Source organism: Sus scrofa, chromosome 16, assembly GCF_000003025.6.
Source record: "Sus scrofa isolate TJ Tabasco breed Duroc chromosome 16, Sscrofa11.1, whole genome shotgun sequence".
NCBI lineage: Eukaryota > Metazoa > Chordata > Mammalia > Artiodactyla > Suidae > Sus > Sus scrofa.
The window spans coordinates 36713519-36739303 of NC_010458.4; the positions used below are offsets into that span (position 1 = coordinate 36713519).

The 25785-nt window shown below is 38.1% G+C and overlaps 1 long non-coding RNA gene and 1 other non-coding gene across 3 annotated transcripts in view; both read left to right on the top strand.

Moving 5' to 3' along the window:
* Window positions 1-25785, top strand: part of LOC110257260 — a 130980-nt gene that overhangs the window by 73322 nt on the left and 31873 nt on the right. The window contains exons 3-4 of one of the 2 annotated variants that reach the window (XR_002339620.1): window positions 17762-17783; window positions 18656-18949. The exons of the other annotated variant lie outside the window; for it this stretch is intronic. This is a non-coding gene — a long non-coding RNA (uncharacterized LOC110257260). Of the gene's footprint in view, window positions 1-17761; window positions 17784-18655; window positions 18950-25785 lie in introns of those variants that run through there. 2 annotated transcript variants of the gene reach the window in all.
* Window positions 25291-25377, top strand: MIR9799 (microRNA 9799). Its single transcript, NR_128481.1, has one exon. It is a non-coding gene; the product is annotated as a microRNA 9799 (primary transcript).

A 25785-nucleotide genomic window follows, 5' to 3' on the forward strand; every position in this document is an offset into this window, starting at 1 on the left:
AAATCAGTAGGAAGGGCCAATGATAGCTAGGGTGATGGCTTTTCTAGTCGATTGGAAAAATGCTCAGGTGAAATGTTAAAAAGACTCTAACCAGAGTTCCTGTTGTGGCTCAGCAGATTAAGGACCCTGTGTTGTCTCTGTGAGGAAGCAGTTTCAATCCTTGGCCTGGCTCAGTAGGTTAAGGATCCAGCATTGCCTTAAGCTGTTGATGTAGGTGGCAGATGCAGGTTGGATCCAGTGTTTCTGTGGTTGTGGCCTAGGCCCCAGCTGAAGCTCAGATCTGATCCCTGGTTTAGGAACTTTCGTTTGCTGCAGGTGTGTCTATAAAAAGAATAAAAAGAAGACTCTAATCCCTGAGTACTCTCAAGGTACTCTTGTTATTATAAGTTTGTGTGCATATTTCCTAGGAGGGGCTGAAGTGGGAGAATATAAAAGATTTTTTTTTGTGGCTGCCAAAATTTAGGTAAGAAAACTAGGACTTTCAAAGAGTTAATTGAGTAGGTAGTAGCCTTGAATCATGCAAGGTAGTCAACTGTCACTGCAGATACTCACTAGGAGGGAAACAGTCCATAATTTCTGAAATGATGACAAGTTGCATCTGCTACAAACATCCATAGCAATCTCCCCTCAGTGAACATCCTAAAGGACAAAACAATTCTTAACTGAATAAGAAACACCTTCCAGAGTGTCAGAAAAGCATGTTGGTGATGGTTTTTGAAATGTCTCAAGGTTGAAGTTTCTTTTTTTCTTTTTCTTTTTTTTTTTTTTTTTTTTTTTTGTCTTTTTGCCTTTTCTAGGGCCACTCCCGAGGCATATGGAGGTTCCCAGGCTAGGGGTCGGGGTCTAATCAGAGCTGTAGTCACTGGCCTACACCAGAGCCACAGCAATGCAGGATCCGAACCCTGTCTGCGACCTACACCATAGTTCATGGCAACTCTGGATCCTAAACCCCCTGAACGAGGGCAGGGATCAATCCCACAACCTCGTGGTTCCTGGTTGGATTCATTAACCACTGAGCCATGATGGGAACTCCTCAAGCTTGAAATTTCTAAGAAGACATAGAACAAATAAGTTTAGGGAAATCCGTACTCCAATCCAGAAACAATTTAGAGAGAGGTCAACTGACATCTCACATTCTTAATTTATATTTTTATTGTAGAAAATGAAAAGCATTACATATCTTCCAGTCAGTGGAAATTTGTGAATTCTTTTTTTTTTTTTTTAAATGATTTGTAAGTTGAGAAAATGATTCTGAAGTCAGCCTTGGTCAGGCTCTGATCCCTGGGAACCAGGAATTTTTCCCCTTTAGCCAAAGAGTGACCAACTCTTCCCCTGGCAGTGGGAATATTAAAATGATTCTTTTAGATTTGGTTGATTTTAGTCTTGTGATGATGTTTTCAAAAAACAGTAATAATGGGTTCTGGCCTCATATTGTCTTCCTTCTTGACTCTGTCACAATTTGGATTCTTCTCAGGAAACTTGTCTAGAGGTATAGAAACCAAGTTATATGCAGTCAAATTTTAGAATTGACTTTAGATTAATTAGAGCTATTTAAAACTGAGTAGGAGAGATTGACAAGAGAACAAAGAGTCTTGAAAGTTAAAATACAAACTTTGATTACTAATCACATGCCTATTTGGCTGAGAAATATCTACTGTCTGCATGGAAAAATTATAAATCCTTTCTTTGTTTCTTTTTTTAATCCCATACTCCCTTTAGGAGTTAACTTTTCTCTTAATGCCACAGCTCAGGTGATCTATGACACATCCTTATTTCAAGGTTCATCTCTCTGTAACTCATTAGACAGGACATTCAATCTCTCAGGGATCTTCATCTCTTCAGTGGGAGAAAGGGGAAGAAAAGGCCTCCTTTAAAATAATAGATGAGAGGATTTGTGGAGAGACAAAGATATTTTTTCAAGGCCTTTCTGTCACTTAGGTCAATGTTAAGGCCATTAATCCTTTGATTTATGTTTTGGAGTAAGAGAACAAAGGAGTCAGACTCAGCTAGAATTGGATTCCACATGGCTTACCAAACACAGACATCAGAACATTTGTAATTGTGCCTTTGTGTAGCCTGTTGATAAAGGGAGAGAAGCACTGGGCTGTGGTTTCCCCACCTCCTTCTGCCCATGACTTCTCAAACTGATTTTAGCACTTACTTCCAAAACCAGGTGAAGTATCAACATAGTTCAAGGAGACTAGTGGCCTAAAAAGCAAAAAAAAAAAAAAAAAAAAGAAAGAAAGAAAGAAAAAGGAGTTCCTGTCATGGTTCAGTGGGAAAAAACCTGATGAGTATCCGTGAAGACCCAGGTTCAATCCCTGGCCTAGCTCTCTGGGCCAGGAATCCAGTGTTGCTCTGAGCTATGGTGTAGATCGCAGACACAGCTCAGATCTGGCCTTGCTGTGGCTGTGGTATAAGCCGACAGCTACAGCTCTGATTCACTCCCTAGCCTGGGAACCTTCACATGCCATGAGTATGGCCCTAAAAAGCAAAAAAAAAAAAAAAAAAAAAGCCCTCAAAACAAGGAGACCAGTGGCAGTGCCAAGTGCTCAGTGACAGGGATTTGTGACAACCTTCCCTGGCCAGCGTCCACTACCCTCCCACAGACAGGTGCCTTCTAAGTCCATCCACTGTGCTCTCACCTTTCTCTGAATGTAATCATGTTGCTTAGAAATAGCTTGGCCATCATCTCTTTTCTCTAAGTCCAGGAGGGAACAGCTGCAACACCTTTCTCAGGGCCAGGTGTATCCAAGAACTTTAATATGCACTGAATGGTTAAGGAGGAAATGAGGAAACTGGACTGATAGAAGTGTGTTAAGCATGTAGACTTTGAGAACTGTGCTTAGACCACTTCCAGAAGCAAGAAAGGAGAAGAAAATAAGGCTTTGCTTGAACAGGCTTTTTCTCGTTCTACATAACAACTCCTACAAGTTTGAGTCCATGATCTGCAGGAGGTAATGTGGATGTGGTCATTTGGAGGCCACTCAGAGGGATCCTACCAGCTAAGGGCAAGGCTTCTACATATGACTCACACCCTTAAGTCAGATTTGACCAGTCTTTTTTTGGATTAAACAGGGAGAAATAAATGATTTTTTAAAGGATCTCTTGCACCTAGACTAAGCAATGTAAATCCAACCCCCATTTCTGACAAAAAACCATTCAGAAAGTGGGCATAGAGGGAACTTACCTCAACATAATAGAGGCCATATATGACAAACCCACAGCTAACATCATTCTCAATGTTGAAAAGCTGAAACAATTCCTGCTGAGATCAGGAACAAGACAAGGATGTCTGCTCTCACCACTACTATTCAACATAGTTTTGGATGTCAATCAGAGAAATAAAAGGAATCCAAATTGGAAAGGAAGAAGTAAAACTATCACTATTTGCACATGATACTATACCTAGAGAATGCTAATGACTCTACCAGAAAACTGTTAGAGATCATCCATGAATTTGGCAAAATTGCAGGATACAAAATTAATACACAGAAATTGATGGCATCTCTATATACTAACAATGAAATATAAGAAAGAGAAATTAGGGAAGCAATCCCATTTACCATCTCATCCAAAAGAATAAAATACTTAGGAATAAACCTACCTAAAGAGACAAAAGACCTATACTCTGAAAACTATAAAGACACTGATGAAAGAAATCAAAGATGACACAAACAGATGGAAAGACATACCATGGTCTTAGATTGGAAGAGTCAATATTATCAAAATGCTATACTACCCAAGGCAATCTACAGATTCAGTGCAATCCCTATCAAATTACCAAGGGCATTTTTCACAGAACTCGAACAAAATATTTTATAGGTTTTTTGGGAAGCACAAAAGACCAAGAATAGCCAAAGACATCCTGAAAAAGAAAAATGGAGCTGGAGGAATCAGGTTTCCTGGCTTCAGACTATGCTACAAAGCTACAGTCATCAAAACCATATGGTACTGACACAAAGACAGAAATATAGATCAGTGGAACAGGATAGAAAGCCCAGAATTCAACCCACGCACCTATAGCCAACTAATCTATGACAAAGGAGGCAAGAATATACAATGGAGAAAGGACAGCTTGTTCAATAAGTGGTGCTGGGAAAACTGGACAGCCCCATGGAAAAGAATGAAATTAGAACACTCCCTAACACCATACACAAAAATAAACTCCAAATGGATTAAAGACCTAGATATAAGACCAGACACTATAAAACTCCTAGAGAAAACATAGCCCAAACACTCTCTGACATAAACGACAGCAACTTCTCAGATCCACCTATCAGAGTATTGACAATAAAAAGAAAAATAAACAAATGGGATCTAATCAAACTTCAAAGTTTCTGCACAGCAAAGGAAACCCTAAACAAAACAAAAAGACAACCCAAGGAATGGCAAAAAATATTTGCAAATGAAGTGACTGACAAGGGACTCATCTCCAAAATTTATAAACACATTCTGCAGCTCCATACCAAACAAACAAACAACCCCATCAAAAATGGGCAGAAGATCTAAACAGACAATTCTCCAAAGAAGACATACAGATGGCCAAGAAACACATGAAAAGATGTTCAGCGTCACTCATTATTAGAGAAATGCAAATCAAAAGCACGATGAGGTACCACCTTACACTAGCCAGAATGGCCATCATCCAAAAGTCTACAAACAATAAGTGCTAGAGAGGGTATGGAGAAAAAGGAACCCTAGTACACTGGTGGTGGGATTGTAAACTGATGCAACCACTGTGGAAAGCAGTATGGAGATTCCTCAGAAAACTAAACATAGAACTACCATTTGATCCAGCAATCCCACTCTTGGGCATCTACCCAGAGAAAACCATGACTCACAAAGACACATGTACTCCAATGTTCATTGCAGCACTATTTACAATAGCCAAGACATGGAAACAACCTAAATGTCCATCGACGGGGGAGTGGATCAAGAAGATGTGGTACCTATATACAATGGAATATTATTCAGCCATTAAAAAGAACGAAATACCAGCATTTTTTGCAACATGGATGGACCTAGAAACTATCATGCTAAGTGAAGTCAGCCATACAATGAGACACCAACATCAAATGCTTTCACTGACATGTGGAATCTGAAAAAAGGACAGATGGAACTTCTTTGCAGAATAGATGCTGACTCAAAGACATTGAAAAACTTGTGGTCTCTGGAGGAGACAGTTTGGGGGATGGGGGGGATGTGCTTTGGCTGTGGGATGGAAATCCTGTGAAATCAGATTGTTATGATCATTATACAACTACAGATGTGATAAATTCATTTGAGTAATAAAAAAAAAAGGAAAAAAAAAACAAACATGGTACCGACACAAAGACAAAAATATAGATCAGTGGAACAGGATAGAAAGCCCAGAATTAAACCCACTCATATACAGTCAACTAATCTCTGACAAAGGAGGCAAGAATATACATTGGAGAAAAGATAGCCTGTTCAATAAGTGATGCTGGTAAACTGGACAGCCACATGGAAAAGAATGAAATTAGATCACTTCCTAACACCAGACACAAAAACAAATTCAAAATGGATTAAAGACCTAGATATAAGACCAGATACTATAAATCTCTTAGAGGAAAACATAGGCCAAACACTCTCTGACATGAATGACAGCAACTTCTTCTCAGATCCACCTCTTAGGGTAATGACAGTAAAAACAAAAATATATCCGGACAAAACTCTTCTTAAAAAAATCTAGGTACCCATGTGTTCATTGAAGCACTATTCACAATAGCCAAGACATGGAATCAACCCAAATGTCCACAGATTGATGATTGGATCAGAAAGATGTGGTATATATACACAATGGAATACTACTTGTCCTTAAAAAAGAACAACATAATGCCATTTGCAGCAACATGGATGGAACTAGAGACTCTCATCCTGAGTGAAGTAAGTCAGAATAAGAAAGACAAATACCATATGATATCACTTATATCTGGAATCTAATATATGGCACAAAGGAACCCTTCCAAAGAGAAGAAAATCATGGACTTGGAGAATAGACTAGTGGTTGTCAAGGGGGAAGGGGAGGGAGAGGGATGGACTGGGAGTTTGGGGTAAATAGATGCAGAATGTAGCCTTTGGAATAGATTAGCAATGGGATCCTGCTGTGTAGCACTGGAAACTCTGTCTAGTCACTTACGATGGAACACTTAATGTGAGAAAAAAGAATGTATACATGTATGTGTAACTGGGTCACCGTGCTGTACAGTAGAAAATATATATATATATATATATATATATATATATAAATGAATGATAAAAAAAGAATTCACTGTGAATCCTTAAAAAAATAAAAATAAACAAATGGGATCTAATCAAACTTCAAAGTTTCTGCACAGCAAAGGAAACCCTAAACAAAACAAAAAGACAACCCAAGGAATGGCAAAAAATATTTGCAAATGAAGTGACTGACAAGGGATTGATCTTCAAAATTTATAAACACCTTCTGCAGCTCCATACCAAACAAACAACCCCATCAAAAAAATGGGCAGACCTAAACAGACAGTTCTCCAAAGAAGACATACAGATGGCCAAAAAGCACATGAAAAGATGTTCAACATCACTCATTATTAGAGAAATGCAAATCAAAACCTCTATGTGGTACCACCTTACACCAGCCAGAATGGCCATCATCCAAAAGTCTACAAACAATAAGTGCTAGAGAGGGTATGGAGAAAAAGGAACCCTAGTACACTGGTGGTGGGATTGTAAATTGGTACAACCACTGTGGGAAACAGTATTGAGATTCCTCAGAAAACTAAATATAGAACTACCATTTGATCCAGCAATCCCACTCTTGGGCATCTACCCAGAGAAAACCATGACTCTCAAAGACACATGTACTCCAATGTTCATTGCAGCACTATTTACAATAGCCAAGACATGGAAACAACCTAAATGTCCATCGACAGAGGAGTGGATCCAGAAGATGTGGTACATATACACAATGGAATATTACTCAGCCATTACATGGAACGAAATAACTGCATTTGCAGCAACATGGATAGACCTAGAAATTATCATGCTGAGTCAGTCAGACAGTGAGATACCAACATCAGATGCTATCACTGACATGTGGAATCTAAAAAGAGGACACAATGAACTTCTTTGCAGAATAGATGCTGACTCACAGACTTTGAAAAACTTATGGTTTCCAAATGAGACAGGTTGGGGGGTCGGAGGATACACTGAGGGTTTGGTTTGAAATGCTGTAAAATTTGGTTGTGCTGATTGTTGTACACCTATAAATGTAATAAAAAAAAGATAGAGGCAAGACCAATCAAAACAAATGATCCTAAATATATATCCTCTGATGACCTGATAAGGCAGTAGGATATATTCTTTTTTTCTTTTTCTTTTTTTTCTCCTCCCCTCCCCTCCTCTCCCCTCCTCTCCTCTCCTCTCCTCTCCTCTCCTCTCCTCTCCTCTCCTCTCTTTTGCTTTGCTTTGCTTTGCTTTTAAGGGCTGCGCTTGTAGCACATGGAAGTTCTCAGGTTAGGGATTGAATTGGGGCTGTAACTGCTACACCACACAGTCACAGCCCATATCAAATTCAGTCTGTGTCTGTGACCTACACCACAGCTCACAGCAACACCAGATCCTTAACCCACTGAGCAAGGCCAGGGATCCAACCCACATCCTCATGAATATTTGTCTGGTTTGTTACTGCTGAGCCACAAGGGGAACTTCAGGATTTAGTCTTTAAATAGCAAACAGAACATATTTTTTTAGGTACCCATTGTAGATAGAGGAGAGTAGAAGAAATGATTTTTGGCCCCAGAGTCAATAGTGCAGCTGGGTTGAGAATATCCTGTAAATAAAGACATGCTGAAGCATGCCTGGATTTTTTCAGGGGATATTTATGCTCGTATAATTATGTTTCTATAAGCAATGTTTCTTAATAATTATATCCAGATTCACTGACATCAACTTAAAAGGAAAAAGATTAATATAAATACATTTTGATGTATCAAAAGAATTCATTATTGAAGGCCAGACTGAGATCTGGGGTTTTGACTAATGGGGATCAGAAACTAGAAATTGAGGCATTTTCTTAAGTTCTCTGACTGCTGACTACAGGAAATGCTAGATTGCTTTGAGTTTTCAGATGACCACATCTTCTGAAAAGTATGGTAAATGGCTGAATCTTTATACCCAGAGTGTGTTTACTAGTCCCACAGCTCTGTGCTGACCCCTCTCAAAGGGCAAGGGAGGATATATAAATCAGGAGATATGCAACCAATAGAAAATCTATAATAAATACAGAAACACTTCTCTTCTGTGCCTCAGACTTCTCCCCTCTTCACCCCTTCTCCACATTCCATAAGATATTAAACCATTATAATCCAAGGCTTTATGTTCATCTCCTTTCTCCTGTGTCATATCCTTTAAAAAGGGAGCAGCCCAGTTTTTCAATCTTGTTATTCTTTCTTGTCCCAGGGTGCTACATTCCAGCCTGGTTCTCAAAACCCTTGCCTTTGCTTTGCTTTATCCAAGAAGCTGCCCTTCTCACTAATTTCTTTGACCTCCTCAGCTGTACAAAGGTCATCTGTCTGCTGCACTAGCCAAGTCAATTTGTGCAATGAGCACAGACGCAGTCTCTCTGTTAGCTCTCCCAAATCTGTGCTCAAGAATGCTGGGACAGTAGGCTGTCTTTAGAGTCAGACAGTGAAGCAAATAATTCCCTGGAATGTTTTCTGAGATTCGATTGTTAAACTCCAGTTTCTCATTAATGGCTTTGAATGGTCATGATTGAAATTTTAGAATTCTTGGGGGTGGGCATTGACAGTATGAGAGATGGGAGTAAAGATATTTGAGCTCTGAAGGCAAAAACTAGATCTAAAGCATCTTGCAAGGAAGTAAAAAAATGAAAGGTAACCATCAGTTTTAGATTTCTAGGGCAATGCAATTTTCATTTACGATTCACTTAATAAACATTTGTTGAGACCTTTTCTGCACCAGCTATGGTGCCAGACACTGAACAATAAGATACATACCCTACCCCGAGAAAGCAGCTTCCTTAAGACAGACAGGCCATTCAGTATGATGCAATGGATTTTCTAGTGGAAATACTTGCAGAGCACTATTGTAGTATAAGCATTAGATTGTGAGCTTATTGAGGCCGGATCTGGGTCAAATTTACCTTTGCCAGCTCAGCCCCTGATTTAGTGCTTGGCACATGGTAAATATTTGATAAATATTTAATGATTAATTAAATGAATGAATATTGTTCCCTACTGTTGCTTTGTTAGCAATCTCTCATTTTGACATGTGAATTTTTGTTTGTGAGACTGTTTTAAAATATCTTATATTACCTCTATATTTCAGTCTTATTTGGCAGCTAGTTAAATCTGTGATACTTATTGATGAATGAGTTTGTTTGTGGCTATTTAGTACCTCAGCTTGCTATATATAGAATAGTCAGGTTGAGAATTTATTGAGATAAAAAGAAAAATTTTCAGATGTCAATGTTCTACAGATGATTTTCACATATGGTTCTCACATTTGGTTGGGATGACATAGGAAAAGCCTAAAGGAATATTTTGGGCCATCTTTTAAAAAGACATAATTTAAAAAAATGACATTCATGCCAATATAAAGTAAAGTTTGTCCTTGATGAAATGGTCCTGTATTATGGGTCAGGTAACAAAGAGTAACATCCTCCCCACCAGTTTTTGAAATTATAAAATACTCTATAAGTACAAACCAATCTATCTATCTATCTATCTATCTATCTATCTATCTATCCATCTATCTATCTACCTGCTTACCTATCTTAAAGAATAATAAATAAACATTCACTCAACTTAGAAATAGCAAATGTTTACTACATATCCCATCCCCTCTCACTCCAGGTCTCTCCCCTATTTTTATCCCTAACATCCTACTCAAGAGTAATCACTATTGTGATGGTGGAGCAAGGATAACTAAGTTGTGGTATATTTAGAAAGGGAAATCATACCGTAGTAGAAAAGCATGAATTACTGATTCATACATCAGCATGACTGATACTCAGAAACACCAGTGTGTGAACAGCAAGTTGTAGAAAAAAGTATACAATATGACACCATTTATATTAGCTCAGATTTCAAAATCACATAAAATATGTCATTTGCAGATACATAAATATATAGTAAGATGATAAAAACCCATCAAAATTAATATTTTTTCTTAAAATTTTCTTTGATCTCTTAGGATATACTGTGGTTACATTAGGTCATATTTAAGCAAACAGGAATACACCTTTATTTATTATGTTGGATGAATGGATAGGATGGAATTCCTATGGATAAATTAAATGAAAATTTAATAGTTTCAGGGCTTATTCACCTATTGGATTTTGCCTCAAACTTAAGCAACATCACAGGATGTTTGCAAGGGTACACTTACTTACCACACTGCTTGTTACAGAGCTATGAAACTTGAAACATCAGTCTAAAAGCTTAATGTCTGATCTTCACTTTGGCTCATTATATTTGTGGTGAACTTTTTAGGAAACTATGTAACTGGTAAAGGTAGTCTTTAGCTAGCTAGAAACAGTGTGAACAAAACAGAGGAAATTTCAAATAAATAGCAAGTAGCCTAGAGCAGAAAAACACAGGTTATTAGTTCAGTGTAAATTGCCTTATAAAATCAAATGTTTAAAATATTTCATGTTCCAGGCTCTGTGATGTGTCATTTTCTTCACTAATCTTTACTATGACTCCTTTAAGTTAGGCATTGTTATCTTTGCTTTGCAAATGAGAACATTGATATTTGGAGGGATTAAATTACTTGTCAAAAGTCATTAAGTTGGTACATGTCAAGGCCAGGATTCTAATTCATGTTCTTTAGATTCTACCTCCTTGCTTTTTCCGAAATGCTGTTAACATTGCTTACTGAGGAGGAATAAAATGAGCTTTGTTTTAGGTAAGTGGGATACTCGATTAAAATATCAAGTGAAATATATAAATGCTAATTTAGAAATATTGGAGCATCCTATTCAAATTACTACATATATAGGAAGCTATTATCGATTAAAAGATTTTTACTTATCTATTAAATATGTGGCCCTGAGACCTAAATCCTTCCAGGACAGGGACTGAGATGTGGAGTCAGAAGATCTCCGAGCTCCTCTCTGTCAATGATTAGTTGGAATCATGATGACGCATTAAAAGTCTGATGATCAATTTACCAATATGTACAATAAGAATAATTTGTGGTTTATTTTTTGTTTGTTTATTCCTTTTCTTGTATCCTCATTTTCACGTCCATTCTCTTCCCCCCTCCATCCTATAGGCAAACATTCTAGTGTGGTTGATGTTCATCCTTTTATTTGGTTATAAAATAGAAATTGAAATTTTGCATGTATAGTTGCCATTAGAACCCTCCTCTGCCTCTGGTTTCCCTCTCCAGGCAGGCTCCCTTGAGATTGGGTGTGGCCATGTGACGTGTTTTGGCAATGAACCATGTGTCAGCAATGTGGGTCATTCCTTCCCCTACTGTGGTAGCCAGTGGTGGTTCTAGATTATAGATGGTCCAGCAGCTTGAGGCCCTAAACAAGGCCAGTGCTTGATTGAGTGTGCAAGTATTTTTAATTTATAAAATGATAAACATATAGGCTGTACTCTTTTTTATGGTTTCAATACTTCTAGTCAGCACTATCTTAAGATACTTAATGCCATTTATATAAAGTGTGAAAACATGAAAATACCATGCATATTTTATGGATACATATGTAGACATATTCCTAAAGTATACCGCAAGTCTAAAGTACACTTGGAAAACTGAACCCGAAGAACTGACCTTTGATTTACCCTTATGCTAAGCTTCGTATCTATATAGAGATTGGTGACAGTTTCTTGCATAGGCAAGAAGCTCGTGGGGAAGGGGTTTGAAAATTACCTTCAGGATTTCTCACCTTGATCCTAAGTTTATAGGAAGTTGGGAGAACTGTAAGGTCTTGGAAACTTATCCTTACAATGGGGACACTTTATATTAAATATAAATAGCATGGGTTTTAAACAAATATAAAATAAAGTCATATCTCCAGCAGGCTCCATCAACAGTGTTTGAGTGCTCTGCATTTAGACCTATTACTTAGAATGCAAAGAACTGGAATTGTACTTTATTGTGTGAAGAACCACTCTAGTCCCTGCTTTGATGACACTGGTGGGCATCATGCCTCAGCCGGGCAGGATAAAGAGGGTTGAAATATTGCCACCATTACAAAGGGCCACTAACTTAGGCTATGGGCTGTCTTCTGCTGACAGCTAAGCCAAGGTACAGATGCCTTTACTTTGCTGTTACTAGTTGCCCATTGCTACCATGCACTGCATCAATTCCAGTTAGGAATAGCTGGGAGAGCTTGATTTTTTTTTTTTTTCTGTAAATTTATATCCACCCTAGCAGACAGTCTTCCATAGGTGAGTTTCTTTGTCTCAGTTTAAACTTTTAAAAGTCTCACCTGTTGTCTATGTAAAGAATAACTGCACTTTTCTTATCCTGCTTTAGTTGGGTCTTTCAGATCTGATTCACATCTCTGTGGTTGATACAGTGGAGTGTCTGAGGTTGACTCTTGTTCTAGGCTGCTGCTTTGAATCTCCATAAGCTCCTATGAGAAGAGGGTGCTCCCTCTATGAGACCTCCGCTTCTGGTGCTTACCCACAGCCTGCTGTCTCTGGCCACCTGTATGTGGTGATCTTCCTCATTCTCTTCCTGGTACGGTGGCCTTGAGTCTTCTCCCTCATTTTCATCTCATACAGCTATTTACTCTTGTTGGGGTAAAACTTCCACTTCTAGGTTTTTGTCCCAACCTTACTACTCAAAAAGCTGTCCAAAGACTAGTAGCATCAGCAATACTTGGGCTTATTTTATATTGAATCTCAGGCTCTACCCCAGAACCGCTGAATCCAAATCTGCATTTTTAAAGAGATTCCCCACGTTGGAATGTGAGAAGCTGCTCTAAATTCCATTCCTTCATTCTGGGCTCTGGGTTAGTGTCCTGTCAGATAGAGGACTCTCGGCAGAGGTCTTTTCATACAGTAAGGAATCGCAGATTGTCATTTGCCCTGTATTTGTGTGGTTTTTGTTTCTGTTTCTCCTCTTAGATGTGTTTTGTTCATTTGTTACCTCTCTAGGACCTGATATTATTAAAACTGATGAAATTGCTTGTGGGTGTACTTGTATTTGTACACACACATGAGGGCTTTGGCTAGAAGCAGAGGCCTGTCTCAGACCCACTCGGCACGAAGACATCTTGAATAGCTTGAGAAGTAACATACTAGAACACTCAAAGCTCTCATGATGTATTTTCTACTCACCCTCAAAATACAGAAAGCTTTTGTTTCTAACTGACTTTGCAGCTCTCTCAGAGCTTCCTCCTGTGTGTGGGCTGCCTGGGTTGCATACGTTTATTCTCTCCTAGTATTCATTGGATTTAGCTGATTGCTTGTAATTTGTTTCGTCTGACTCATGCCTGATCTAATTTATTTTTTTATTGTAAACACTTGAGAATCTTACATAATCATTTTCTCTGCCATATTGTTGCTAGCATTATTTTTTAAATCAAATTTTCTACAAGATAGTAAAGTTTAAGTTATTATATTCAAGGTTTGTTTATGTGGGAAGAAATTCAGAGAACACTATGTATGGAGACCTGATAGATTACTTGATACTTACATTTGTTCCCTTTAGAGAAAAAAAAAAAAAAAAACCCTTATTTTCTGTAATCACTCTGTCAACTTCTAATTTGCATTAATATGATAAACTTCTCAGTATTGAATGAGTTCCATTTAATGGGCACCATTTTAGTTTGTGAACAAAGACAATTACACCAACCTCAAATCCAGCTTGAGATTTCAGCTTAAATGAATAAGTTACTTTTGATAATCTCCCATATCTCACTACCACGTAGTGTAGATTTTACTGTACTGTTCTTTTGTTGACTTGAATCTGTGAAGAACATGCAACACTCTCTTCCCTACTCTCTTGGCTTCTTGCTACCTGGATTGTTTTCCTTCTTCTCTGGCAGCTCCTGCTCTGCCTCATCTCTTCTTCCTGGGCTTATCTTCTTCTACCTAGGCAATGATCCAGGCAGTTCCTTAAGTTCAAGACCTCCTTCTCATTCACTGGCACAATTTCTTTGTAGGCAATGTCTTCTGTTTCCATGGCTTCAAATACACCTATGTGTAGATAATGTATCGATGCCTATGTTTTTTTCTAATTGCTCATCTGAGCTCCAGGCTTGTATATCCAGTGTCTATGTGATATTACCACTTGGATGATTCAAGGAGAATTCAAACTCAGTATGTCTAAAACTGAATTCATGATTGTCCCTCCATATCTGCCTGTAGCTGGTGACCCTATGAGCAAATCCTTTTGGGTTTGTGTTCTCCTCTTGTCTTACATGGATTGTGGGATGAGACACCCTTTAGATGGTTACTAAAATGCTAAAGGAAATGGTTTCCCAGACTTGGAAAGAGTGAAACAGGAGAGCAGATGCAGTTGGTACTTGTGCCACTTATTCTTGCCTATCCCAAAAGTCACTTGCAGAGGGTTCCTATGTATGTCAGTGATTTCCCTTGTTTCCCTGTCTGAGTACTCTCTCTATGACCAAAGTAGGCTCAACAGTACTTCAGAAAAGCTGGGTGGGTTGAGGGTTTAATTCCCCAGGAATAACCTTCAATCAACAAGAAATTGGAATTGGTAGATGAATATCCTAGGTTCCTCACCTCTTGGAAGGAATGTTTTGAGTGCATTTCTCAGTCTTCCACAGGTCCCTAGCAGGATTGGACCCCATTGTCCACAGCAATAACCCACTCATTAATGTACCCTTTATTGGTTTTCTTCTATTTCTTCTTTCATTTTCTTTTTCCCTCCCTCCCTGAGCTTCTTGTTATCTCCTCCAAAATAAATGATTTTTCACAAAACTAGTTTCTTAGCATATGCTTTTGGGAAAACTCAAACTAAAGTATTCAGTATCACTGGGGACCAACACTCCACTGTGATGATCTCAGTTTCTTCCCTCCAATTAATATGTACCGACTAAACTTCATGTGGGTGAGGTCATTGAACATGCCCTTTTACTGCATTTTAGGCAAAAGGGTTTATGGAAACAGCACACAGAAGTGATCTGGTATGTTTAGCTGAAGAGCAAACGTGTGAGTTTCTTGGCATAATCATTAGTAAAAGAACCTTTAACATCTAGGTAACAAAGTGACAGCTCCTGGCCGTCCCTACTACATGGTTGTCTTCCAGTGCAGTGTTATCCAGTAGAATGTCTGCAGTAATGGAAATGTTCTCTATCTGCACTGGCCAGTTTGGTAGCCAGGGGCTACATGTGGTTAATGAGCACTGGAAGTGAGACTAGTATGACTGAGGAACTGCATTTTAAATTTTATTTTATTTTAATCCATTTAAATGTGGCTGGTGTCTACCTTTTGGAAAATGTAGTTGTAATGCTTCCCATTTAAATGAGTGGTGCTACTTTCCATTGAGTGCTATGTAAGTCAGAAAACTAAGAATCCACTGTAACATTCTCTCTTCCTCACAGCCATACACAATTTACCACAAGGTCTTATTGACATCTGCCAGTTATTTATAACCCCTTGGCTTCTTTCTAATAACTGAAACCCAAGCTGCCGTTTTCTCTCACTTTGACTGCCGAGATGGCCTTTTAGTTTTCTCCCTATAATCTAGTCACTATTTTGTAGCTTTTCAAAATGCAAATTATCATCACCAAGTTGAAAGATTTAATGGTTTCAAATTGATTTTAGATTAAATCCCTGCACCTTTATTATTACTTTAGAACCTTGTGTGCACTTCCTACCTTTTTTCTAGTTTCCCTTTTTTGGGATAAATTTCTCATGAAGCAAAATACCAGGAAATGACAAAATTTTTAGTTACTTCATTAATCTCCTAGAATGCCATCTTTGTTATAAGAAAAAAACAATTTTACATATATGTATCTTCAGGTTCTTATCTTAATGGTATTAATATTTTAAGGAAAACCATCTACTCTTCCAGTTAAAGATTATTTTTACATGCTAACAGAAGAAAGATCTGATAACCAGTGTCTTGGTGATACTGGAAGGGTTAGTGATGGTGATAGGTAAGAAGATATTTATGAAATGGAAGGAAATGAAATCTCTTTTAGAATAGTGGATTCAGAAGGGAATAAGAAATATAGGAACTGGAAATGAGATAGGCACATTTTGAGAGATTGAGGAAATCGACTTCTCCAATAATCTTTAAAAGGGAAGAGAATTCCAGGTGAGATAGAGGAGGGTATAGAATGGGTGAAGTTAGGAGATGCCTGTTAGAGCCTTAACCTATGTGAGTAGAGTGGTACTTAAGAATAACAGAGAAAAAGACTTGTAAAAGGATTTAACCTAGAGAATAGTAGCAATGAAGGAGTTTCATGGTAAATTTAAGGGAGTTGACATGGGCCATACTGGAAAAAAATAATGTATGATTCATTTATCTATATCTATCTGCATATCTTTATTTCACCGGAAAGATAAAAAATATGAAGAGAAAAATAGATGTAAAAGTATTACATAGAAAAGATAAGATTTAAGAGAGCCTTTTTACTAGAAAGGGTCTAAAATAGTAAAACAATGATATTCTATAAAAGATAGAGTAAACTTGAGTTGTACAAATGGGCTTATATGTATATATTTAATTTATTTGGTCTCTATGTGGTTTGAACTTCAAAATTTCATCATAATGAAAATAGCTGGTATATATGAGCTCATAGTATACTGTGTGATCCTGCAGGGGGCACTGTGGGGAAACCCCAGTAGACACTTGTAAGAGGAGGGGTGGTGACTTTTGGGGAAGAATCCCCTGAGAATCTAAATAGAAGCCACAGATTGTTTTTAGAGAGACAACATGAAAAGGTAATTTTTCCAGTACGTCTCCCATATCCATACTTGAATCCACATAAGTTGCCATGGTTTCCTTAGACCACAGTATCTTCAGAGAAGCAGCCATCTCCTGAGGCAGTGGCCTAAGTTCCAGTCCAGCAGTCAGCTCCCCATCCCTTCATCTTCAAAAAACTTCCTTTCATGCTCCTTACCCTTAGGGCCTTCAAGGGGAATGACTTCTCATATTTAATCATCCAGTAATCGATTTAATCATTAAATAGTCTATAGTTACTGATTAATTTTTATACTCTTAAAAATGTATTTTCCTACCACTTCCAAGGGAATCATATTTCAAGAGAGGCATCCTAGAGACATCAATACCTTAACCCAAAGAAAAGAATAAAAAAAATCTCTAACCTAGAGGGCATCAGTGGTGAGAGGTGGGGGCTAAGAGGTTCTCACACACCAAATCAGATGTGCATCAGCTCCTTGAGAGCTAAAATCAGCTGCAACCACACAGCTATCACTTTATTAACAGGATGATATTGTTCCAAGAAGTTCTCATCTAGGAAGGTAAAGTTAAAAGTAATTTTGTTACTTATTTCAGAAACATCTGGAAAATCCATTTTTCTGAAAAATGGACCACTCAGCTAGCTTCCTTACCTCTTCTCATCACACTAGATCTCGCTATGTGGTTCACCTAAGAACTGACCACTCTTTAAGACTCCCTCCCAAATCTCACCTCACATGTCCTAATAATGTTGTCATGACCTTTGCCCAATCCTAGTCAAGCTACCTCATTCCACTTCCCCCAATGAAAAAATTCACCTTAAATTAGACCTCAAACCTCCTAAGTATCTTTTATCTTGTCTTTTTCTATTCCCCCCCAGATGCTACGAAAACTCTGTCAAGGTAGGTGGTCTTCTTTACTTCAGAAAGCAATAAACTTGTCTTTGCTTCAGGTTGTCAGGGTGGAATTTTCAGGGAATTGACAGTTGACACACTGGCCCCAGTGGGTGCAATAGTGTTTTCAAAAATGTCACCAAGCATATGCTATCTGGATATGTTGTAGATTTTCTTAATAGAAAGATGCAGTGGGCTCCCCCAACGAAGACCTGCGGTCAAAACACATCTCAACTGCTTAGGAACTATCTTAGGCGCCAGCAAAAATTTGCCCTCTCCACTTACCTATGACCCACAAGTACATCTCAATGAGAGCTTTGAGGCATTGGAACTCTATTTTACTCTCATTTCGTCCACTACTATCTATAGCCAGAAGAGAACTCTCGGTAAGTACTTAAGAAATGATAAAACATATTGAGATTATGAAGGATAAAAAAATGTGTTAAAATACCAAATGTTTATGTACTTTTTATAATTAGCACTTAGGGTAATGTCTTTATAGAAAGCATAGAATAATTACAAAATTCACTAAAGCCCATTAGGATGTTCAAAGAGATGGGATTAATGATTGTAAAGAGAATTGTATTCACATAAGTGCCATTTCTATTGCAAACTTAAATGGTTTCCTAAGAGCAAAGATAGTTTTATTTAACTTTTTGGGATAGCCAGTCCTCTGTAATCAAAATGTGGCCTGCTAAGTTAGAACTTTCTCTTTTATTGGGTAAATACTTCCATGTCACTGATGCAATTCTGAAAGGCACTTACTCCTGATTTGAAAACACTTCATGCTTATTTATATAAGATTTTTTGATTTAGCTAGAAACCAGAAGGACCACTGACCATGAAGTGGTTTTGAAAATTGATTTATAATTTTGACTTAGGTTGCAAGATGGAACAGCGATGTTTCTTGATTCATTTTGCTGAAGCCTCATCAAGTCTGTCTCAAAGAACTCTTCCTTAGTTACAGTGATGTTATATATAATAAAATTTATATATATATAACATTGATAAATGGAAATAATTAATGGCAGCTAGCATTTATTAAGTCTGTACTAAATGCTAGGAGGACACTATGCTAAGTAAGACTTCAGATGCATCATCAGATTTCATCTTGGCAACACCCTTATGGAGTATGCGCTATTATCATCAACATCGCACATCTTGAATAACTAAGGCTTTAGAAATTAGGAGTTCCCTGGTGGCCTACTATTTGAGGATTAGGCATTGTCACTGCTGTGACTTGTTGTCAGTGCTCTGGCATGGGTTCAATTCCTTGCCTGGGAACTTTTGCATGCTGCTGGCATAGCCAAAAAAGGAATTAAATAATGTACCCAAGATCACACAGCTAGTACATGGCTATATAGGACTCATCTCAGTTTCGATTGAGCACAAATTGCCTGCTTGTTAACCACTGCCCTGTGTTGCAAGATGCAAGTTAGGTAGGAACAAGGACCATATCTCATATTGTGGTCCCTTAGAGTAAGTACCTTTGTGCACATAGTTCACAAAATATAGTAATGTCTTGATTGATTCAAAACACTGTTATGTTATGTGAATGGATGGCACCAAGTAAATGTTGGAGAGGATAACATAATTCAGTGAAAATGCTTTTTATTGCCTCTCAAATGTAAACTGACTAGGTAGATCATCATTTACAAAAACCAAAGGAGCCAAGTTTCTTTCATTCACTTAACAAACTTTTATTCAGTCTCTGTTTACCATAGGACAGACATTGTGCCAAATGTCCTAGATGCATGATCGAGAAAAACACAATCCTTAGGTTCAAGTCCAGGGAGAGAGACAAGGACTTCAACAATTAAAACACAGTGTGATATGGAAAAAAGTCAAAACTCCAGAAATAGGATACAAAAGTATGGCTGAGAAGTGCAAAAGCAATTCGAAAAGAAAGGACAGTCTTTTCAACGGATGACATTAGAACAATTTGAGGAGTTCCGTTGTGACGCAGTGGTTAACGAATCCAACTAGGAACCATGAGGTTCCTGGTTCGATCACTGCCCTTGCTCAGTGGGTTAAGGATCCAGTGAAGTGGCCCTAGAAAAGGCAAAAAGAGAAAAAAAAAAAAGAACAATTTGATATCCATTGGCACAAAAATGGACCTCAACCTAAAATTCACACCTTATACAATAATTAACTCAAAGTGGATCAGAAATTTAAATGTAACATAAAAATCTATAAAAATTTTTAGAAGAAAACATAAGAGAAAACCTTTAAAACTTAAGACTTAGCCAAAAGTTTTAGATATGACACCAAAACCAGTATGTAAAAGAAAAATCAATAAATTATACTTTATGAAAATTAGCAACTTCTGCTCTGAGAAAGATTTTGTTAAGAGAATGAAGGGACAAGTCACAGATGGGGAGAGCTATTTGCAGATCACATTATTGGAAAAAAGATTTTCAGCCAGAATATATAAAGGACACTCTAAACTCAATAACAAGACGATAAGCAACCCAGTTAGAAAATGGGCAAAACATTGAACAGATACCTCACTAGAGAAGATATTACAGATAGCCAATAAGGCCATGAAAAGATGTTCAACATAATTAGCCATTAGGGACTTTGCTAATTAAAGCTATAACAAAGCATCACCACAATCTATTTAAAAAGACTAAAATTAAAAAAGAATACTGATAATATAATTTTTTTCAAAGATCCAGAGCATTCGGGTCTCTCATACATTGGTGGTGAGAATGAATAATGAAACAACCACTCTGGAAAGGGTTTGGCAGGTTTTTAGAAAATTATACATTTACTTACCATATGCTCCAGCAATTACCCTCCTAGATATTTATCCTAGAGGAATTAAAACTTATGTTCTCAAGGAACCTATTCATAAATGTTCATAGAAGCAATGTCCATAATATCCCTAAACTGGAAACAACCCAAATGTTTTTCCATGGGTAATGGGATAGACAAACTCTGGTACATCCATGCAATGGAATACCACTCAGCAATTAAAGGTAGTGGACTATTGATAAACAGAACAAGTTGGATTTATCTCGAGGATATATTGAGGATTTATCTCCAAAGTATGGTGAGTGAAATGAGCAAGGCTTAAAAGGTAATATAGTCTATGATTCCATTTATTTAGCATTCTTAAACTGACAAAATTATAATGATGGAGAATAGAACAGTAGTTGGTTGGAGCTATGACTGGAGAGAGTCTAACCATACAGAGGTAGTAAGAAGGAATTTCTTTATGGTGATGGACAAGTTCTGTATCTTGATCATGGTAGTGGTTACAAAGATCTACACTTCAGATAAAATTTTGTAGAAATGCACACGTATACACACAAGAAGCATATAAAATTGATGAAGTCTGAGTAATGTCTGTAGAGTATTTACCAGTATTACTTCTCTGGCTTTGATAATGTACCATGGTTATATAAGATGTTATCATGAGGGGAAACTGGGCAAAGAGTATATTGGAATTTTCTTTGCTGCTTTTGCAACTTCTCATGAGTCTAAAATTATTTCAAAATAACTTTTTGTTAAAAATAAGGAAGATAGTGCAGGATGTTATGGGGGTTCAGAGATGGAAATAAAATCTCTGTTTTGGGAAGGAGGAGAAGTAGAAATTTGGGTGGAGAAGGAACAAGAGGAAGTAATACTTAGCTGAGTCTTCAGAAAGAGCCGAGGTTGGCCAGCAGCAGGGTAAATTTGTTTCAGGTAGGGGAACCTTCATGGCCAACATGTGGTCCAGGCACTCTTCCTCCCTCCTCTGGAACAAGGCCAAGTCTTCTAAATGATGCTTCTGCTTCTTTCATTGTCCCATTGAAACCTTGCATCAGCCCAAATTGTCCTTTCAAAATGTAAATCAGGTGATGGCATTTCTTTGCTCAGAAGACTCCCCTGTCATGTGGATTAATAGCCCCCATTCTTGCAATGGCTTCTGTAATCCACTCTTACCAACCAACCTCTCTGACCACAGTCCAGCTACTTTCCCTTCATGCCTCTGTTCTAGCCTCACTGGCCTCCAGGTCGCTCCTTTGACACATTAGGCACCATCCCTTCTAGTCATCCCTTCCCACTAGCTGTTCCCTCAACCTAGAATCCTCTTCTCCCTTGTCTGCATTGCTGCTGCCACCCCTCCTCCAAGTGTTTGTTTCAGCTCTCTCTTTCTCATTGAGACCATCCCTAAAAGTGCTGTTTAAAATTGCAATATGAGAAAAAGAATGTATATATGTATATATCTCATATATATATATATATATATATATGTATGTATAACTGGGTCACTTTGCTGTACATCAAAAATTGACAGAACATTGTAAATCAATTATAATAAAAAAATTAGGATTTCCTGTTGCGGTGCAGCAGAAACGAATCTATTATCCGTGAGGATGTGGGTTTGATCCCTGGCCTCGCTCAGTGGGTTAGAGATCTGGTGTTGCTGTGAGCTGTGGTGTAGTTCACAGATGTGGCTCAGATCCCACATTGCTGAGGTTGTGGCATAGTTTGGCGGCTGCCCCTCTGATTCGACCCCTAGCCTGGGAACTTGCATGTGCCATGGGCGTGGGCCTAAAAACCAAACCAAAACAAAAAAAAAATCCAATAACTTCCTGCAAGTCCATTCAGCCCTTCCTACATCTTTTGCCTGGTTTATTTCCCCCCTGTGTTTATTACCTTCTACTTTATCACAAAATATATATTTATTTATTTTTATTTATTCCTCCACTAGATTATAACCTTTATGAGGGCAGAAAGGTATATCTGCATTTTTTTTTCTTTGCTGCTTATCCCCAACACTTAGAATCCATTTGTTTTTTCAACAAACCGTATTTGAGGGCCTGTACTCATTTCCTGTTGGTGCTGTAACAAATTACCACAAACAAATTACACAAATGTATTTTCTTACTGGTGCTGGTGGTAAAAAATCCAAAATTGGTCTTCTGGAGCTAAAATCAAGGTGTCAGCTGGGCTGTGTTCTTTGGGGGGCTTAGGGGAGAGTCCATTTCTTTGCCTTTTTCAGTGTCTAGTTCTGGAGGCTGCCTGCACTGCATGGTATGTTTCCCCTTCCTCCCTCCCCCAAGTGTATCCTGCTGACTTCTGCTCTCATTGTCACATCTCCTTTTTCTCTTACTGGGACCTTCTGTTTGGACTCTTGTAGTTCTTTTATAAGGCCTATCTTTTATAAGGCCTATCTAATTACATTGGGCCCACCCGGATAATTCAGGATAATCTCTCCATCTCAAGACCTTTAACCTTAACACACTGCAAATTCCCTTCTGCTATGTAAGGTAACATACTCCCAGATTCTGAGGATTAGGATGTAGACATCTTTGGGAGGCTGTTATTCTGCCATAGGGTCTATTGGGTGGCCAGTATAGACCAGTCAATAATGGATACCCCCAATACAAGCAAGCTAATTTTAGCTAGCGATAAATATGACCCAGTGAATAACATAGGGTAATCCAACCATCAGAGCTAATGGGGAACAGCTGCAGGGATGGGAGTGGAGCCCTCTGGGGGAGAAACTCTGAGCTGAGAGATAAATGGAAAGAAAGAACCAACCACACAAAGCTCTCCGGGAAGAACGTCTCAAGGGGAGGAAAAAGCAAACACAGAGGCCTTGAGACAGTAGGGCTTGTTCCAGTAAGGACAGAGTCCAGTGGTCAGATTTGAGGTTGTTCCAGGAGACAGGAGTCAAATCATTTGGGCTCTTCTAGGCCACAGTGAGGAGTTCTGACTATCTGGAGGTGATGATAAGCTGTGACTGTGGAAAATGGATTAGAAGGAGCAGAGTGGGTATGGAGGAGCTAGTAAAAGCCCTTGCTCTGGCAGCCCAGGCAAAAGGCCATGGTTTCTTGGATTAGGGTGGAAGCCAGGGGCATAGGAAAAAAAAAAAAAAAAAAAAAAAAAGAACTGGATATTTTTAGTATGTTTGTTGTAGGTAATGAGGACTGTGGGAACAAGATTAGTCCAAGGTTTTTGGCCTGAGCACTAGAGTATATGGCATTGCCACTTACAAAGGAACACTTTGAGAAAAGCAGATTTGTGAGGATGTCAACAGTTCTGTTGTAGACCTGTGAGGTTTGAGACCCTTATAAGCTTTCCAAGGGGCCGTGCCAGGAGGACTTCAGCTGTGTGCCCCTGAAGCTCAGAGGAGCAGCCAGGGATGGCGCTGTGCACTTGGGAGTATTATGTAGCCTGGATGACGCTTGCGGGCTTGGGACTACTTGCCATGTAGAGAGAGAACAGGCATAGAGCAATTATGGGGAGCTCCAGACAGTGGTAATAGTAATAGCATGTACCCTGTACCAAACCCTGCACTTTGATTTTTACGTATATTAATATAGTTAATCCTTGGAACGATTCATTTAGATGGTTTCTTTTATTATCATATTCTATTTTATAGTAGAGAATACTTTTTTCAAGGTCACACAGCTAGTAACTAACTGGCCAACCTGAGAATCAAACTCAGGAAGTCTGGCTGAGGGTCCCTGTTCTCAAACCTTAAGTTTGTACAATATTGTTCCTCTTAAGTATAGTCCAGATAAATATAGGCTTATGGACTGATCAAATCACCATACTCCTTACTTGCTCGGTATTCTATTATCTTAAGCTACTACTTTGATGCAGTTGGAATTGGAGTTGGTGATAAGCAGAATTCAGTGGTGAGAGAGCTCACTTCCACAAAATATATTCTTTATTTTAATGTGCATTAACATTACAAGTTTTTAAAAACTTTTTTTTTTGTACTCTGAAACCAAAGTTGTTTATGGCTCATTGGCATGGAATTTGGTAAAATACATGTTTTCCAAAAAATGGACATCTCAACAACCCCTAGGAAATTGTGTGTGTGGTTCCATGAACCACAGCTTGGAAATCTGTTCACCCATCATGACAAACAACCCATCTTTGAAAGGATAAAGTGTTTGGAATTGATTCCCGGGATGAATCACATTTTCATAATTGCACAAGATTACTCACAAATTCAAGAGAGTTAGATTTGAAAAGTGAAATAAAAATCAAATAAACCCAATTTATAAACTTTGCTTACAACATGTTCTGAGATAACGCCCACAGAATGTTTCCTTGCTAAAGACTCAACCTGTAGATACACTGAAGAGAAATTTCCACATCTATGGCTTTGTCAGTAACATAAATCAGAGTGGTGATACACAGTGTTCTTATTTCACCATGTGGGGTAGAGAATAGTTTGCTAATTAACTGACAAATAAATGTCAAGACAATCTAGAGGTCAGAGTCTGAAGAATGAGTCCAAGAGCAAATGTCCAAGAGAAACTTAAAACAAGCCTAAGTCCCCAGGTTTAAGGATGAAAGCACTGATGATGAAAAGCTGCCTTGGAATCAATATGTGCTTTGTGCATAGTCACTCAACAAAATCATTCACTGATGGTTGATTGAACACCTACTATGTGCCAAACACTGGCATTACAACAATGATTTAGAGAGGCAAATGAACACTATCTGCAGGAAGCTCACAGACTAATAGGAAAAACAGAGAGCCAAATAAGACAAATAAGACAAATAGAGTCAAAGTTCTGCGGGGTGGGGGATGGGTCAAGACATTTTGTGGGTTGGTTCTCATTGCTTTGATCGTCTGGCTGTGATACTTGTATAGGATTTGGCAAAATATTTGACAATTATTTTTAGCATTAGTGTTTGTCAGAGGAATAAAATGTTTTCTCTCGATTACTTACAAGAACTTAAGAGTAGCCTTCATACACTAAGCTATAGGTAAGATTATTTTTTTTAAATTGAAGTATAGTTGATTTACAAGGTTGTGCTAGTTTTGGTGCACAGAAAAGTGAATCAGTTACACATACACACACACACATATGTATTCATTTTTATTATCTACTTGCTTTAGACTGGTGGAAGACTGAGTATTAAATATTTTCTTTCTTTAAGCTTTTCTACTCCTTTCATCTATAGATACCTAATTTTAAGGTATTCTAAATTTCCTAAAGTACCCAGATTGTAATTTTAAACTCTTCAAAATTTCCTTTATACCTTTCTCTTC